Source organism: Mustela lutreola, chromosome 8 (assembly GCF_030435805.1).
Source record: "Mustela lutreola isolate mMusLut2 chromosome 8, mMusLut2.pri, whole genome shotgun sequence".
Taxonomy (NCBI): domain Eukaryota; kingdom Metazoa; phylum Chordata; class Mammalia; order Carnivora; family Mustelidae; genus Mustela; species Mustela lutreola.
Genome location: NC_081297.1, coordinates 36,162,389 through 36,177,010, shown reverse-complemented (window position 1 = coordinate 36,177,010; position 14,622 = coordinate 36,162,389). Strand labels below are relative to the sequence as shown.

The 14,622-nt window shown below is 43.2% G+C and overlaps 1 long non-coding RNA gene across 1 annotated transcript; it reads left to right on the top strand.

The window, feature by feature from the left end:
• Positions 1-7,658: 7,658 nt before the first annotated feature.
• On the top strand, positions 7,659-13,530 carry LOC131839907 (uncharacterized). The gene is made up of 3 exons (XR_009357070.1): positions 7,659-7,737; positions 10,168-10,287; positions 13,106-13,530. It is a non-coding gene; the product is annotated as an uncharacterized LOC131839907 (long non-coding RNA).
• The last annotated feature ends 1,092 nt before the right edge of the window (positions 13,531-14,622 follow it).

Below are 14,622 nucleotides of genomic sequence, written 5' to 3'. Positions count from 1 at the left end.
TGGTTACCCCACCCCATTCCTCCAGAGCCTCGTAATCATTGGGATTTTGCTTGTTTCTTTTACCCAAGCTCCCATACTCTCCAAGCTGGAAGCAAACATCCCATTTTCTACCTACTGGAAGGCTATACTTTGGTGAAGCTTCGGTTCTAGTCTCTCAGCCAGTTCCCCTTTCATTTTCTTTCTTTTTCATTTTCTTTCTTTCATTTTCATTCTGGGCTCCTCCCTCCAGGTTTGCACTGCCTTTCCTTATGTACAAATGGGGATAGTAGGAAAGAGTGACTGAGGAGCCCTTCCAATTTTTTATAAAGATTTTATTTATTTATTTGACAGAGAGAGCAAAGTAGGCAGAGCTTCAGGCAAAGGGAGAGGTATAAGCAGGCTCTCTGCTGAGCAGAGAGACTGTAGATGGACTCGATCCCAGCATCCTGGGATCATGACCTGAGCCCAAGGCAGCCACTCAACCGATTGAACAACCCAGTCACCCCCAAATATTTTTTAGTATCTTCTTTTCAGTACTTCAAGGGGGAACCACACGTGTGGTCTTCACCAGGACTCTCAAAGATGAATGAAAAACCAGTAATAATTTGCTACTAAAATGACAAACATCTGTTTTTTGTACTGCATCTAAACAAGTCAATTCTAAAAATTAACATTATGGTAAACATAAGAATTTGCTGGAGGTAATCCTTTGAAAGCTGATTCTTGTATACTTTTATATCTCGGTCAAGCAAGGCACTATAGAATCATGGTGACCATCCATATTCTGTAAAAAAACTCTCAGTCTATTAAGAACATGAAACAAGTGGTGCCTGAGTGGCTCAACTGTTAAGCATCTGTCTTAGGCTCAGGTTATAATCCCATAGTCCTGGGATTGAGACCCACATTGGGCTCCCTGTTTGGTGGGAAACCTGCTTCTCCCTCTCCCACTCTTTCTGCTTCTGTTCCCTCTCTTGCAGTGTCTCTCTGTCAAATATATAAATAAAATCTTTTTTAAAAAGGACTTGAAAGAAATTCTCCAGGGAGAGGGAAGACAATAAAGTTCAAAATTAGAATAAGTTCAAATTTAAATTTGTACATCCAAAGCTCTTTCGAACTGTCACTCTTACACATAATTCTACTAAAATAGCAAACCCAATAGAGGACAAAATTGTTTGTTTCAAAATACATAGCCTTGGACTTTTGTTATGTCGATAGAAAATTACCCAGTTGCCTCCATTAATTGGTTAGAATTTTGAGAGGAAGCTTGTGTATAGAAACGGGGATTTCTAGCACCGAGGGGCCAACAAACTGGAGGACGCTAACACTGCCTGCAATCTAGCAGCAACTCTCTGAGGTCACAGGCGGATTTTGGATGGTCGTCTTTTCCCTTGGGGAGGGTACGACTGTTGAAAGTGAATGTGTGTAGGGGGGGACAAGATGGCAGGGGGAGTAGGAGGAGGCGCCTTTTCAGCTGGTACCCCAAAGTGAGCTGATTATCTACCAAAGAACTCCGATCATGCATGAAATCAGCCTGAGATCAGAATTATACACGACTGGATCTCTATAGGGGCAGAAGATGCCAGTGGGCAGATAAAGCGAAATGGGAACGGCGGTGGACTGTGATCATTAGATAAACAAAATGGGGAGGGAGCCACCAGAGGCGACCGGTTGGAAAGTAATACCCCATTACGAGCGAGAGTGCCCTGCGTCTGGAGACCAGCATTAACTTGGAGACTGGTTGAAAGCACTCTAAAAGAGCAAAGGATTGTGGGGGGAAATTGTGGGAATCGGGGCGGCTAGGGACAGGGGCTTAAGTCCCCGGTCCCAGGACAGCCTCCCCGGCGCTGAAGTGAAATGCCAATTGAGACTCAGGGTGCAGCCCACTCAGACTCCGTAGCCGAAGCGGTGGAGCCACACAAACACATTCATACAGTCAGGCATTCCCCAGATTCAAACGGGTTAGACACCCTCCCCTTAAACAGAATGTAACCTTCATGACCAGTACAAGGAACATATATCCACATTTAAAGACATGACATGGAGACATACATGAAGACGTACATTGTTGGCTTCCGAGGTGGGACTCGAACCCACGATCTCTGAGAGGCTCTCCTGGCCCCCGAGGTGGGACTCGAACCCACGATCTCTGAGAAGCCGCCTCAGCCCCCGAGGTGGGACTCGAACCTATGATCTCTGAGAAGCCGTTCCCGCTGGGCACAAGGACGTCTCCGTCGGCCCACTGGCAACCCTATAGCGCGTCCGCCAGGGCGTATTTGCCAGTCACCCCCCTGGGACTCTAACCCAGGTCCTCCTGGGACTCTAACCCAGGAAAAATTACAGAAAGGACAAGACAAACAAGACAGGACATACACAGCCAGGACATAAGAACAAAGTATACAAAAAACATAGAGACAAAAGACAAAGCCGGCTTTCTTACCGATTGGTTGCAGCGACCCGTTGACCAGTTGTCTGGTGGGCTTGAAGGGGAGATCTCAGTGGAACCTCCAAATGAAATGCCAATTGAGTATTACCCCCACCTTAAAAGACCACCAGAGACGTGAGTCAGAGCCAATCAGCAAGGGTCCTTTATTGCAGGTTCAAACCTGGACCTCTGCGCCGCTCATTGCCGATAACCCTGAGAGGTCCAGAGCTGGGTTAGTGCAGGGTTTTTATAGACAGGTACAAACAAGTTTTGGGTAGGGCTGAGCTTATTGATTGATAGTTTGAACACAATTGGGAGTCTCCTGGTGGAATGTTACATTCCTGCTATCAAGCATCCCTGTTAATGAGATTTAAGTTTAGAAGTCTTTACTTTTCCTTCTACCTCAGCCTCCTTCGGTTTTTCATGGAGGGGAGGGTGATATTAGGGCTATTGATAAGGTAACTTCTTTGTTGTAAATCTCAAGGATATTTGCAAACCAGGGGAGACTCCTACCTTGCAGGACTGTGATCTCTGCAAGTTAACTATTTATAGTTTTATGGCAGTCAGGGGTGCCTGAGGAATGCTACACATATGGAGGGGAGCGGGTAAAGGGGGGGTGTAAGGCGCCAGCTTTTGCTTTGTCCTCAGCCAGCCTCCTGCTCCTTCAGAGGCAGAGCAAGTGCAGCGGAAAAACCAGCTCTTGGTCCCTAAGCTGCCAGCGCGCCCAGGAATGCGTGGGTTCTAGTTCCTGTGAGGGGATGGGAGCCATGCCGGTTGGCAGATAATGCGAGCCCTACCACAAAGCTTGAGATATGCGCACACGTCCCTCATGCTCCCCTGAGTTACAAAGGCCCGGCGGGCGCTCTGTGACCGGCGCCATTGTTTCAAAGCCTAAGCCGGGAGCCCCAAACTCTCCCGACAGAGGTGCACAAAAGCCCAGCCTGGTGCTTAGGGACCAGCGCCCCGTTCTCAGTGCCCGAGACACACGCCACCTCTGAAAGAGGTGCGCGCAAGCCAGGCCACTCCCAGCCCAGGCCAGCGGCAAAATCTCAGTGTGCGATCGCTGCTTGGAACCTCTCTGGCGGTCGGGAGCTCCCAGACAGCTGCCACTGCCTTGGCTTTGGGTACAAGCAAAAGATCCTGTGCCCCCAGGGTCTGCAACTTGGAACCTGCTCTGCCAGCGGCCAAGGGGGAACTTATTTAGGCTCTGCACCCAGATTGAGGCTTCTCTCTGAGAGGGAGATCAGGGTGTGGTTTGTTTTCCTCTAAAATTACAAAAACCATCAAAGGCGGTCAAGGTGAGAGGAAAAAAAAAGTGAACAAGCATAAAAACCGCCAGAGAAAAAATGCCTGGAAAAAACCAGTTTCCTCAGAGCCTACCCCCTTGAGGGGGGCAGGAGGACTTAACTCAGGAAACATCAGTGACTGACAACCCAAGTGGCAGGCCCCTCCCCCAGAAAACAAACCAAGAAAGAAAATTTAAAAAAAAGAGGGAAAAAAAAGGACTACAAGAGAACAAATACTACCTCATAGGAAAACTTGTATTGTTCACTTGTTCCCACCATTCCGGTTCATTTTTATTTTTATTTTTTTTACACATAAGTAATTTTTTTTAACCTATTTACCATCACAGCGAGTTGTGCAGTACATCAAATTCCATAATACCTTTCTCACCTGAATTTTTTGATACATACACCTATGTTTTTCTTTCGCATTTTTACTTTTTGAATTCCTTTTTGTTTAAATTTTAGTTGTTTAGTCTAGTTCATTCCTTTTTATTTTTATCCTCTAATATTCATATAGAGTTAAACTCCCCTTTCCCCAATCAATACTACCCCTATAGGTAAACCAATTTTTAATCCCCTTTCTCTTAGGAAATTTGAGTCCTTTAACAAAGATATCAAGATACATCTAGGAAGAATCAAAACAACCTTCCTCGCACACACTGAGAATTTATAAGAACTCTCCCATCTTCTTCCACCAGTGTTTCTGTGTTTTTTGTGTTTGTCCTGATAGCATATAAATTTTAAACTTGTGGTTCTTTTTGACGAGGTTCTTTCTTTATTTGCATATATATATTTTTTCTCTTGTCATATACTTGTATCAGTCTTTTTATCTCTTTTTGTTTGTCTACTTCATAAATATTACCTTGGGGCCCATCTGGGCTGAACCTTCTTTTCCATCTTCCCTTTCTTTCCTCTCTCTCTCTCCCTCTCTCTCTTTTTTCTTCTTTTCTTTTTTTTTCTTTTTCTTTTCTTTTGTCTCTCGTTTGGGTGGGAATCCTGATTGCTCAAAGTGAATGTGTATATTTGAAGAGAGGACCTCAAGACCTCTGGAAGTCTGCATGCCTCATTCACTGGGCAGGGGACTTCCTGCTTCAGGTATTTGCTCAATAGACTCCAGTTAAAGTCCACCTTCAGCTACGATTCAAAGCCATGATTTTTAAGAACACAGAATAGGGTCCTACGTAGCATACACGATGTGAACAATAGGCATTAACGGTCACTCAAGGGTTCTGGTACATTGTTATCTTCCAGTAGATTATAGAGGTAAAAAACACCTGAAAGAAGGATGAATACCCAATTTTTGTAGCACCATGGACGGGACTGGAAGAGATTATGCTGAGTGAAATAAGTCAAACAGAGAGAGTCAATGATCATATGGTTTCACTTATTTGTGGAGCATAACAAATAGCATGGAGGACAAGGGGAGATTGAGAGGAGAAGGGAGTTGAGGGAAATTGGAAGGGGAGGTGAAACATGAGACTATGGACTCTGAAAAACAATCTGAGGTTTAGAAGGGGTGGGGTGGAGGTAGGGGGAACGAGGTGGTGGGTATTGGGGAGGGCACGTATTGCATGGAGCACTGGGTGTGGTGCAAAAACAATGGATACTGTTACGCTGAAAAGAAATACAAAATTAAAGGGATGCCTGGGTGGCTCAGTTGGTTGAGCAGCTGCCTTTGGCTCGGGTCATGATCCCAGCATCCTGGGATGGAGTACCAAATCAGGCCCCCTGCTCAGCGGGGATCCTGCTTCTCCCTCTGCCTCTGCCTGCCACTCTGTCTACCTGTGCTCACTCTCTCTGACAAATAAATAAATAAAATCTTTGAAAATAATAATAAAATAAAATAAAAAATATTTTAAAAAGGAAATAAAAAAATTAAAAAAAATTAAAAAATAATCTGAAAGTTTCCCAGGAAGCAGTGGGTTTTGTTTTGTTTTGTTTTTTAGAAAGAGGAGGAGGGTGGGTCACTAGACTTTAATAGGTCATGAATAAAGCAGGAGAGGTAGGAACTGAATCATAAACTTTTGTCATTAGCTTGGCAGGAGTTGAGGTATAAGGTCCTAGGTCTGCATGGAGGTGAGTAGGTCACAGGGAGATAGTGAGGTTAGTACTCAGAAGGGGAGCTGGCATGTGGGCTTGGGTATCAAGAAATCACCAATGTAATTAAATGGGATAACCATGTTTGTAGTGTGTGTGTGTGTGTGTGTGTGTGTGTGTGTGTGTGTTAATTCTTCATAGCTGGGGATACTGAGTTAGATTGTTATTGATCTCCTATCCAATTCCAACATTCCTAGTATTTATGACTTCTCTGGCTCAAATATTAGCAATGATTATGGAGAGAAGGGTTAGACCCCAAAGCATGGAGCACAGTGTATAGAAAGTTTCTCCAAAGCTTGAAAGAAGGCTTTATCAGTATATTTTTGTCTACTTAGGCTGCTATACCAAACACAGCCTGGGGGCTTAAATGACAGAAATGTATTTTCTCTTAGATATGGAGGCCAGAAGTTCCAGATCAAGGTGCCAGCAAGGTTGGTCTCCAGTGAGTCTTTTCTTGGTCTATAGATCACTATCTTTTCAACTGTGCCCTCAGATGACCTCTTCTCTGTGGGCCCCCAGAGGGGAGGTAGGGGGAGTGCTTTCATGTGTTTCCCCCTTATGAGGACACCAGTCCTAGCAGAATAGGACTCCCGTGACCTCACCAAGCCTTCAGTACCTCCTTCTCGGTAGGCCCTATCTCCAGATGCAGTCACACTGGAGATTAGGAATTCTACATATGACTTTTGTGGGGACACAATTCAGTCCATAATAATCAGTACAGGAGAAAAACCATGGAGATAATTCTAGAGGAGTCACACGTTGATGTTATACGGTAAGTGGGTATAAAAGAGCACCTCTGAAGTCCAATAGGTCATTAGAGCTAGAGGCCGACAGGAAAGTCCCGTACGTGCCACAGTTTTGAGTTTGATGCAAGCGCAACTCTGAAGGGAAGATATTTGGGAGCCTTGGCCAACCACTACTTCCAGCCAGGGGTGATTCTGGAGGGAATATCTCTCGGAGTGCTGCCTAGAATCAAGACTTTGGGGTTGGAAAAGTGCCACTCCCAAAGCTGGAGAAGGATGGTGCTGTAAGTTACTTGAAGAGTACTGTTCTGGGAGATAGGAGATCTGGGGTGTCCTCTTTGTTCTGCTGCTGACCAGATGTGAAAATGCAGATTAACTCCCTAAGCATCTCAGTTCTACCACCATGTGCTGCTGTCATGTGTCCCAAGCCCCAGAGTTAGTTTTATCCATAACCAGAAGCCGGTCTTTTAGTTCCCAAACTCTTAATCGGGCTGATCATCACAATATATAGTGGACACGTGACAGACACAGAGGAGAAGTAAGGGTTCTATTCCCTCAGGGAGAGTGGAAAGGCTCTAGGAGAGGGCATACCAGTAGGCCAAAGGCAGCCAGTGCCGGGGAGTGGAGCAATGGGGAAGAGTGTGCTGATGACAGCCTTGTGGAGGGAGGGCATAAAGAGCCACCACCATGACACTTGAGTTCTAGATCGAGCTTGGGGACAGAGAAGGGATCAGGGCATGGTACAGCAGCAGCTGGCAAAGTGATTCTGTTGAGCTTAAGCTCATAGTGCCTTAGCTAGTTAGCATGGGAAATACCTTGCTATTGTCTGTGACTTTGTGATTGTGTGAGTATGAGTGACAGAGTGGAGACAAAGAGAGAGGGAGAGAGAATACATTAAATTTTAAAGAAGGACAATAAGAGATGCCTGGGTAGCTTACTCAGTTAAGCATCTACCTTTGGTTCAGGTCATGATCTCAGGGTCCTGGGAATGGATCCCATACCCAGCTCTAGTGGGGGGCCTGCCTTCCCCCTGCCTGCTGCTCCTCTTGCTTGTGATCCCTCTCTTCCTCTGTAACAAATAATAGTAAAAAATAAACAAGGGCAATAAGTTATGTTTACTTTTGTTTCTGATGCCAGACATAGGTTCAGAGGATTGAAGAGGGAGATCCAAAGAGCTATCCTCTTAAGAGGAGTGAATACCTAGTCACTGGTAAGACCCCTGGTCCTGCAAGACAATATAGCTCCTGTGATCTGGGTCCTGTTAAACACCTCTCGCCATCCTTAACCCGATAGTTTGATTCTTCATTGCGTTCAGTGTGGGGAACTGGGAGAAGCTATGACACTTGGCCCTTTGTGGGGGTATTTTAGTAGTATAAATAGCAATATTTATCAGTTCTGGAGCACTTCCATGACATGACTCTGCTACAGGCACTGTGCTGTGTCCTGGGTTTAGAGCAGTGAGATAAACATAGATATAGATGTGAGCTCTGTTTCCAAGAAACTGAAACCCACTATTCTCCTTGTCCCCTTCCCATTCTGTCTTCTTCAGCCCTTGTGCAATCCCACCAAGCAGGAAGCTTGCTTCTCCCCCTCCCTCTGCTGCTCCCCCTGCTTGTGCTCTCATTCTCTTTCTCTGTGTATCAAGTAAATAAATCAAATGTTTTAAAAAATGATTTTAAAAAAAGGCAAAACAAATAACCATTTTTGTAGAGTGATTTTCTTAATGCAGTTATGGGCAGTGCTGGGTACTGAAGAAGACGCTCTGCTGACCAGAGGAGTGGGGAAATTACAGAAAAAATTCCACAGGTCATTGAATATATCACTTTCATCACCCCATCCATAGCACTCATTAATCTCTAGCCCAGCCAATCTGTTGGTTATAAAAATGAGCTTTCTCCAAACTGACAGGCAGTTCTCGTTTTAGCAATGTAAATCATTCTGATCTTTATTACTAAGGTGATCTAATCCTGTCTAGTAAAGAAAGCTTGAGAGTTCTATAGCTCTGTAAACATTTAAGAAAAACAATGGACTCAACACCAATTACTTTTTAACTAACTTGACTTGCCAAGGGAAGTAGAAAGTAAATATCAGAAATCTTACCACTAAGCACAAGTTGCAAGTTATACGTGCCAAGATATGGTTCAAAATATACATAACCAGTCTCCTTAGAAGACTTTTACCTTCTTGTATCTGTTATGTTGGGTAAATGGGTAGTTACTAGAACATAGCTGGCTCAGTGATCACAATTCAGCTTACCCTCAGAAGTATAAATAAATTACATGTTTAGCCCAGTAACTGGACACTGATATAGAATTATTCACTGGCTGATTCCTAGATCAGAAACCACAAAAAATTTTTCTTTTTTATGGAAGTATGGCTGTTATAATAGTTTCACCTGTACCACATAGTGATTGACTTAACTACTCTATACATTACAGCTCTAGATGTAACATTTTAATAAAACAACATTATCCTTGATGGTATCATGGAAATGTAAGTGCCTTGTGCACTTTTCTTAATGTGTGTAATTATCTAAACATCATAGTAAGTGAATCAAAGCCATTGTCAAGCTTCCATCAAGGACAGTCCTTAACTAGAGGGATTTCCCATTGCTCTCAGGATGATAACCTCTGAGTTACAGGTTCCATTAGTTGGCCACACACATTTGGAGCCTTGTGGACTTTCTGACAGCTGAGCAGCATATCTCTGTTTCAAGCATTGTGATCCCTGTTCTTACTGCAAGAGTGACAGTTGTCACTTTTTTTGTGACCCCTGTCTTTAGGAAAGTGTCTGACTCAGAAAGTCAAATCAGTACCCCCCAAAGGGATTTTCAGGAGAACCACCTCAAAGATGACCACCTGAGATACTGTCAAGAAAAAAAAAAACTGAAATTCTAAGCAACATCCATAATAAGTCTTTTCATGTTGATAAGGAAAGATTTTCCCCTAAATACCAGATAGGCTCCATGTAAGTGGGATCTTTACCTGTTTCGTTCACCGTGTCACCAGTCCCTAGAAGACCGCCTAAGACATCACTCAAGATTAGGTTGCTTTGAATAAATCAAATGAATGAATGAACTGTGGCCTTTGATAGTGAGGTAGTTTATGGTCCTTAGGCAAGAGATGGGATTTGTGTTGGGATTTCAAGACTGGGAGGGGCCGAAGAGAAAATTGAGAAGTTAAATGTGAAAGTATGCAATTTACTGACTGGAGTTGTTCTGAATACATTTCAAACATAATTAAACTATGGCTGTGGGTCTATATTCACTTTCATATTTTTCCCTTGAAAATGTGAGGCATACAGATGTCATCTCCAGTGAATTCTCCTTGTCCATATACAGAATCACCAGAAAAAAAAAAAAATAAAAAAGGGAAAAAAAGAAAAAAAAAAAAAAGGGAAAAAAAGAAAAAAAAAAAAAAGTCATTCTGACAGTCCTCAGCCCATCCACTCCAGGATTGTAACTTTTTCTTCCCCATGTTCTTTCTGCCATAATGGACTTTCAGGTAGACCTCTCCCATCTTGGGTCCCACTCTCATTAGCTGTAGAAGTCATTCGATGTTTGCGACGTGAGGGTGGCAATACTCTCTGACATTTGGTTACCATATGTCTTTGAAATCCAGTGTTTATTCTGCTTTTACAGCATTTCTCCATTTGAACTGGCCACCTTTTAAGTGGTCATTAGCCACATGTGGCTACTAGCCATTGGGCTTGGACAGCAGAGGTGTGGAAAGTCTGCACATTCTTCCACTCAAAGGATATTGTGAGTTATGCTACATCTTTTTTTTTTTTTTAAGTGTCTTTTTTAGGTACTTAAATTCAATTAGCCATTAGATAGTACATCATAGGTTTTAGAGAATTTAGTAACTCATCAGTTGTGGATAACGCCTGGTGCTCATCACATCACGTGTCCTCCTTAATGCCTATCACCCAGTTACTCCATGTCTCCCACTCCCCTCACCCCAGCAACCCTCAGTTTGTTTCCTATAGTTAAAGGTGCCTCATGGTTTGTCTCCTTTTCTGATGACTCCCATTCAGTTTTCCCTCCCTTCCCTCTGATCCTCTATACTACATCTTAATCTCAACAGTAAAGTCAAGCAGTGGTAGTAATTCGGTCATGGAGTCATGCATATTCTAAATCTGATGAAGTGGATTCCTATACTGCCTTTGTCTCTGCTAGAGCGCTTACATTTGTTATATTATTGCTGCTGTGTTCATGTTTCTCGTTCACTGAATGTCTGATAAAAGAATTAGTAAAATGTGTGACTGCAGAAAATACAATGGTCATGGATGATGAAGATTTTCTCCTTGACCAGACTGGAGTCAAGTTCCTCTGAGTCCTCTTTCTGTCCAGCCTTGACCTCAGGCTCCGCCCACTTAGCCCCGTTTTAGCAAGAAATCTGCTTCGTCAATTTTTCAGCAATCTCCTATCCTACTCTTGATATCTGATCAAATTCCTTATCTCTCACCCCTGGTATCTTACCACTCTTTTTTTTTAAAGATTTTTTTATTTTGTCAGAGAGAGAGCATGAGCAGGGGGAGGGAGTAGCGAGGGAGAGATAGAACCAGACTCCCCACTGAGCAGCAAGCCCAATGCCAGACTTGATCCTGGGATCAGATCATGACCTAAGCCAAAGCCAGAGAGTTAACCAACTGAGCCACCCAGGTGCTTCAGTATCTACAACGCTTAATATCTGATCAAATCCCTTATTCCCAGGGCACCTGGTTGGTGCAGTTGGTTGAACGTTTAACTCTTGGTTTCTGCTCTGGTCATGATCTCACGGTCCTGAGATTAAGCCTCACCTCAGGCTCTATGCTCAGTGAAGAGTCTGATTAAAATTCTCTTTCCCTCTCCCTCTACCCCTACCCCTGCTCCCTCTCTCTAAAATGTATTAATAAGTCTTTTAAAAAATTCCTTATGCCCTGCTCTCAATAATTTATGACCCTAGCCTTCCTTCAACAATATTACTGTCCAGATGGTTTAGCCAGAATCCCTTCATCCCTACCCTTGATGTTCCATCTTAATTTTACATTCAGTGACCCCCACCATGCTCTTTAGCTATAAATCTCCATTTGTCTGAGCTGAGCCAGATTTCTCTCCCATACTATAAAATAAAATCCCATCATAGTAGTATCCCTTGAATAAAATCTTCCTTACTCTCTTTAATGGGTGTCACAAAATTTTTTTTTTCTTTAACAGTCAGGAGGGTGCTAATGGAGTACCATGACAAAAGGCCTAACTTCCTATAATGGACATTTTCTGGGTTTACCTGACAAATACTCTTTTTCTCTTCTAAGGAAAGTTTCTAGTTCTCAGTATAACTGCCAACTGGCCCAGGGGTGGACAAGTGAGTCAATGAGACCAAAATGAAAATTATGTTGAGACACTGGACCTTGAGGATTCAAGCCAAGGACGAAAAAGTGTTGGTACTCCATTATTCTGATGGTCCATTAACTTTTGCTTTTTTGGTTCCTGTGTCTATCACAGCCACTGCCTTTTTGAAGATAATGACCACTCATCTGAGTACACAGTTCGCAGAATCCCTTTGCAGTGGCCCATGCGGGCCAAGATAGTAGAGCATAATAGATCTCTGTAAGTTTTTTAAAAATGTCTTTGTCCCTGTTGCCCATGGCCATTAAAAACAAAAGGTCGGGGGTAGGGGGATATTGGAAAAGGTGAAGTTATAGCTACTCACTGATTTTATGATTGGTAGAGAGAAAGCAATACCTACATACAGGGCCAGTGAGTGAGTGGAGGAAACATCTTTGGCTCTAGGAGGAATGGGGGAAGGAGAAATATTAATAATCTTTGTCTTTGGAACTGCCCCTGAAGACTTCCCCACACAGGAAAATGACCTAGCGTGACTCTCCTAAACTTCGGCAAGCCCCTTAAATTTAACTGACATCTAGATCTGATACTCCCTGCTGGATAACTCTGATCATTATTTGATTGTTACTTACTTTATTTTAAAATTATTTTTAAAGAAAATTTTAATCTAAATACAATTAATTAACATATAATACTAGTTTCAGACATACAGGTTAGTGATTCATCAGTCTGTGCTCACTGTATCACATGCCTTCCTTAATGTCCATCACCCAGTTACGCCATCCACCTATCCCCCTTCCCTCCAAGAACGCTCAGTTTGTTTCCTGTGATTAAGAGTCTCTTCTGAGGGGTACCTGGCTGGCTCAGTGGGTTAAAGCCTCTGCCTTCAACTCAGGTTATGATCTCAGGGTCCTGGGATCGAGCCCCGCATCATGCTTTCTGCTCCCTGGGGAGTCTGCGTCCTCCTCTCTCTCTCTCTTCCTGCCTATCTTCCTACTTGTGATCTCTGTTTCTCAAATAAGTAAATAAAAATCTCTTTTTTTAAAGCCTCTTCTTGTCTCCCTCTTTGACTTCATCTTGTTTTATTTTTTTCCTTTCTTCCGCTATGATTCTGTTTTGTTTCTTAAACTCTACATATGAGTGAGATCATATGATAATTGTCTTTCTCTGACTGACTTATTTCGCTTGGCATAATATCCTCTACTTTCATCCCTGTCGTTGCAAATAATTGCTATTTATTTTAACTCGACAGAGAAGGCCACTAGAAACAGCAGGTGATGTCCCCAGCTCCTGTCCATCCATGCAGAACATCTGTCAACACCTGTGGACATATTTTCCCCCCCCATTCCTATGAATGTTGCTCAGTTGTTACATGGCATGGACAAATGCTGTTGGCTGGTGGCATGGACACACTGGACAAGCTTGGCCTTCGGTAAAACAAAGACTGGATTCAATTACTCAAACTGAAACAGGAATGCTTGGATGAACAAGCCTCCCAGGAAGTCCCACTGGAGGTACTCAACCTGTGCCCCTTCCCTCTTTGGACCAAGAACCTGAACTTGAGAGATGAATGGCTTATCCAAGGTTATGGCAAGGTTACACAGAGCTGAAACTAGACACAGGTGTACATGCTTATTGATCAAGGCTGGCTGTGAAATCTAACTCCCTCAAATCTTGATTCTTTTTGCCACTTCTTATTCCTGACCCTGTTTTTCATAATTTAGGATGTAGGGATAATAAAAATATCATCTAATGGGGTATCCTGACTCTGATGTTTTAGTTCTTGTCAGACATTTACCATAATGCTTAGCACATGGATATGTGTGTGCACACATATGCACATGCTTGACACTCAAAAAATTGTTCCCTGATATTAACTTTATCAGTGCACTTTGCATCCACCACCAATTGGCTGTTTTGTCACAAACTGATTAAAGCAGAACTGTCAAGTGAGGAACTTCAAAGCCTAAGCATTAAATGCTTTGAAAAACCAGCACCTGGGAGGATTTGTCTCAGTATCTGTGATTAGAAGGCATCAGAAAGAGACTTTGGGGACACAGTTCACCCCTTCATGAAGCAGCCATTCAGAACTTTTACAGAAGGGCTAATGCCTAATCTTCCAAAGACCAGCAAGAACAAGCTTATGGTCTGTTAAAATCAGATTTTTAAAAGACTTTTATTTATTTATTTGAGAGAGAGAGAGAGTGAGAGAGCATGAGAGGTGAGAAGGACAGAGGGAGAAGTGGACTCCCCATGAAGCTGGGAGCCTGATGCAGGACTTTATCCTGGGACTCCAGAATCAAAATCAGATTGATTGACTCAAGACAGTCAGGGAGGACATTCCTCAGGAGTCACAGAATGCTGGTTGCCATGAGGGAGGAGTCTTTTACAAAGTCTGGGCTCTCACAGAAGGAGTCTGAAGCACGTGTATGGAAAGCAGAGGTCAGTTCTGGATTAGAAGCTCTTTCTCAGGGGAAATGAGTAGAAGCAGGGATTAACCAGGACTTGGACTCTGCCGTATTCAGTTCAGGCTGCTTCAAAAAATGATGACAGACTGGGTGGCTGAAACAACAAAACATGTACTATTCCTTGCAGTTCTAGAGGCTGAGAAGTCCAAAGCAAGATCCTGGGAAATCTGATATCTAGCAAGAGACTGCTTCATTATCTATAGATGCCCATATTCCTGTTGTAGCCTTGCATGGCTGACAGCTGGCAGAACAATCTCTCAGGTCTTTTCTCGGAGGGGTTTTATCTCATTCACAAGTGTTC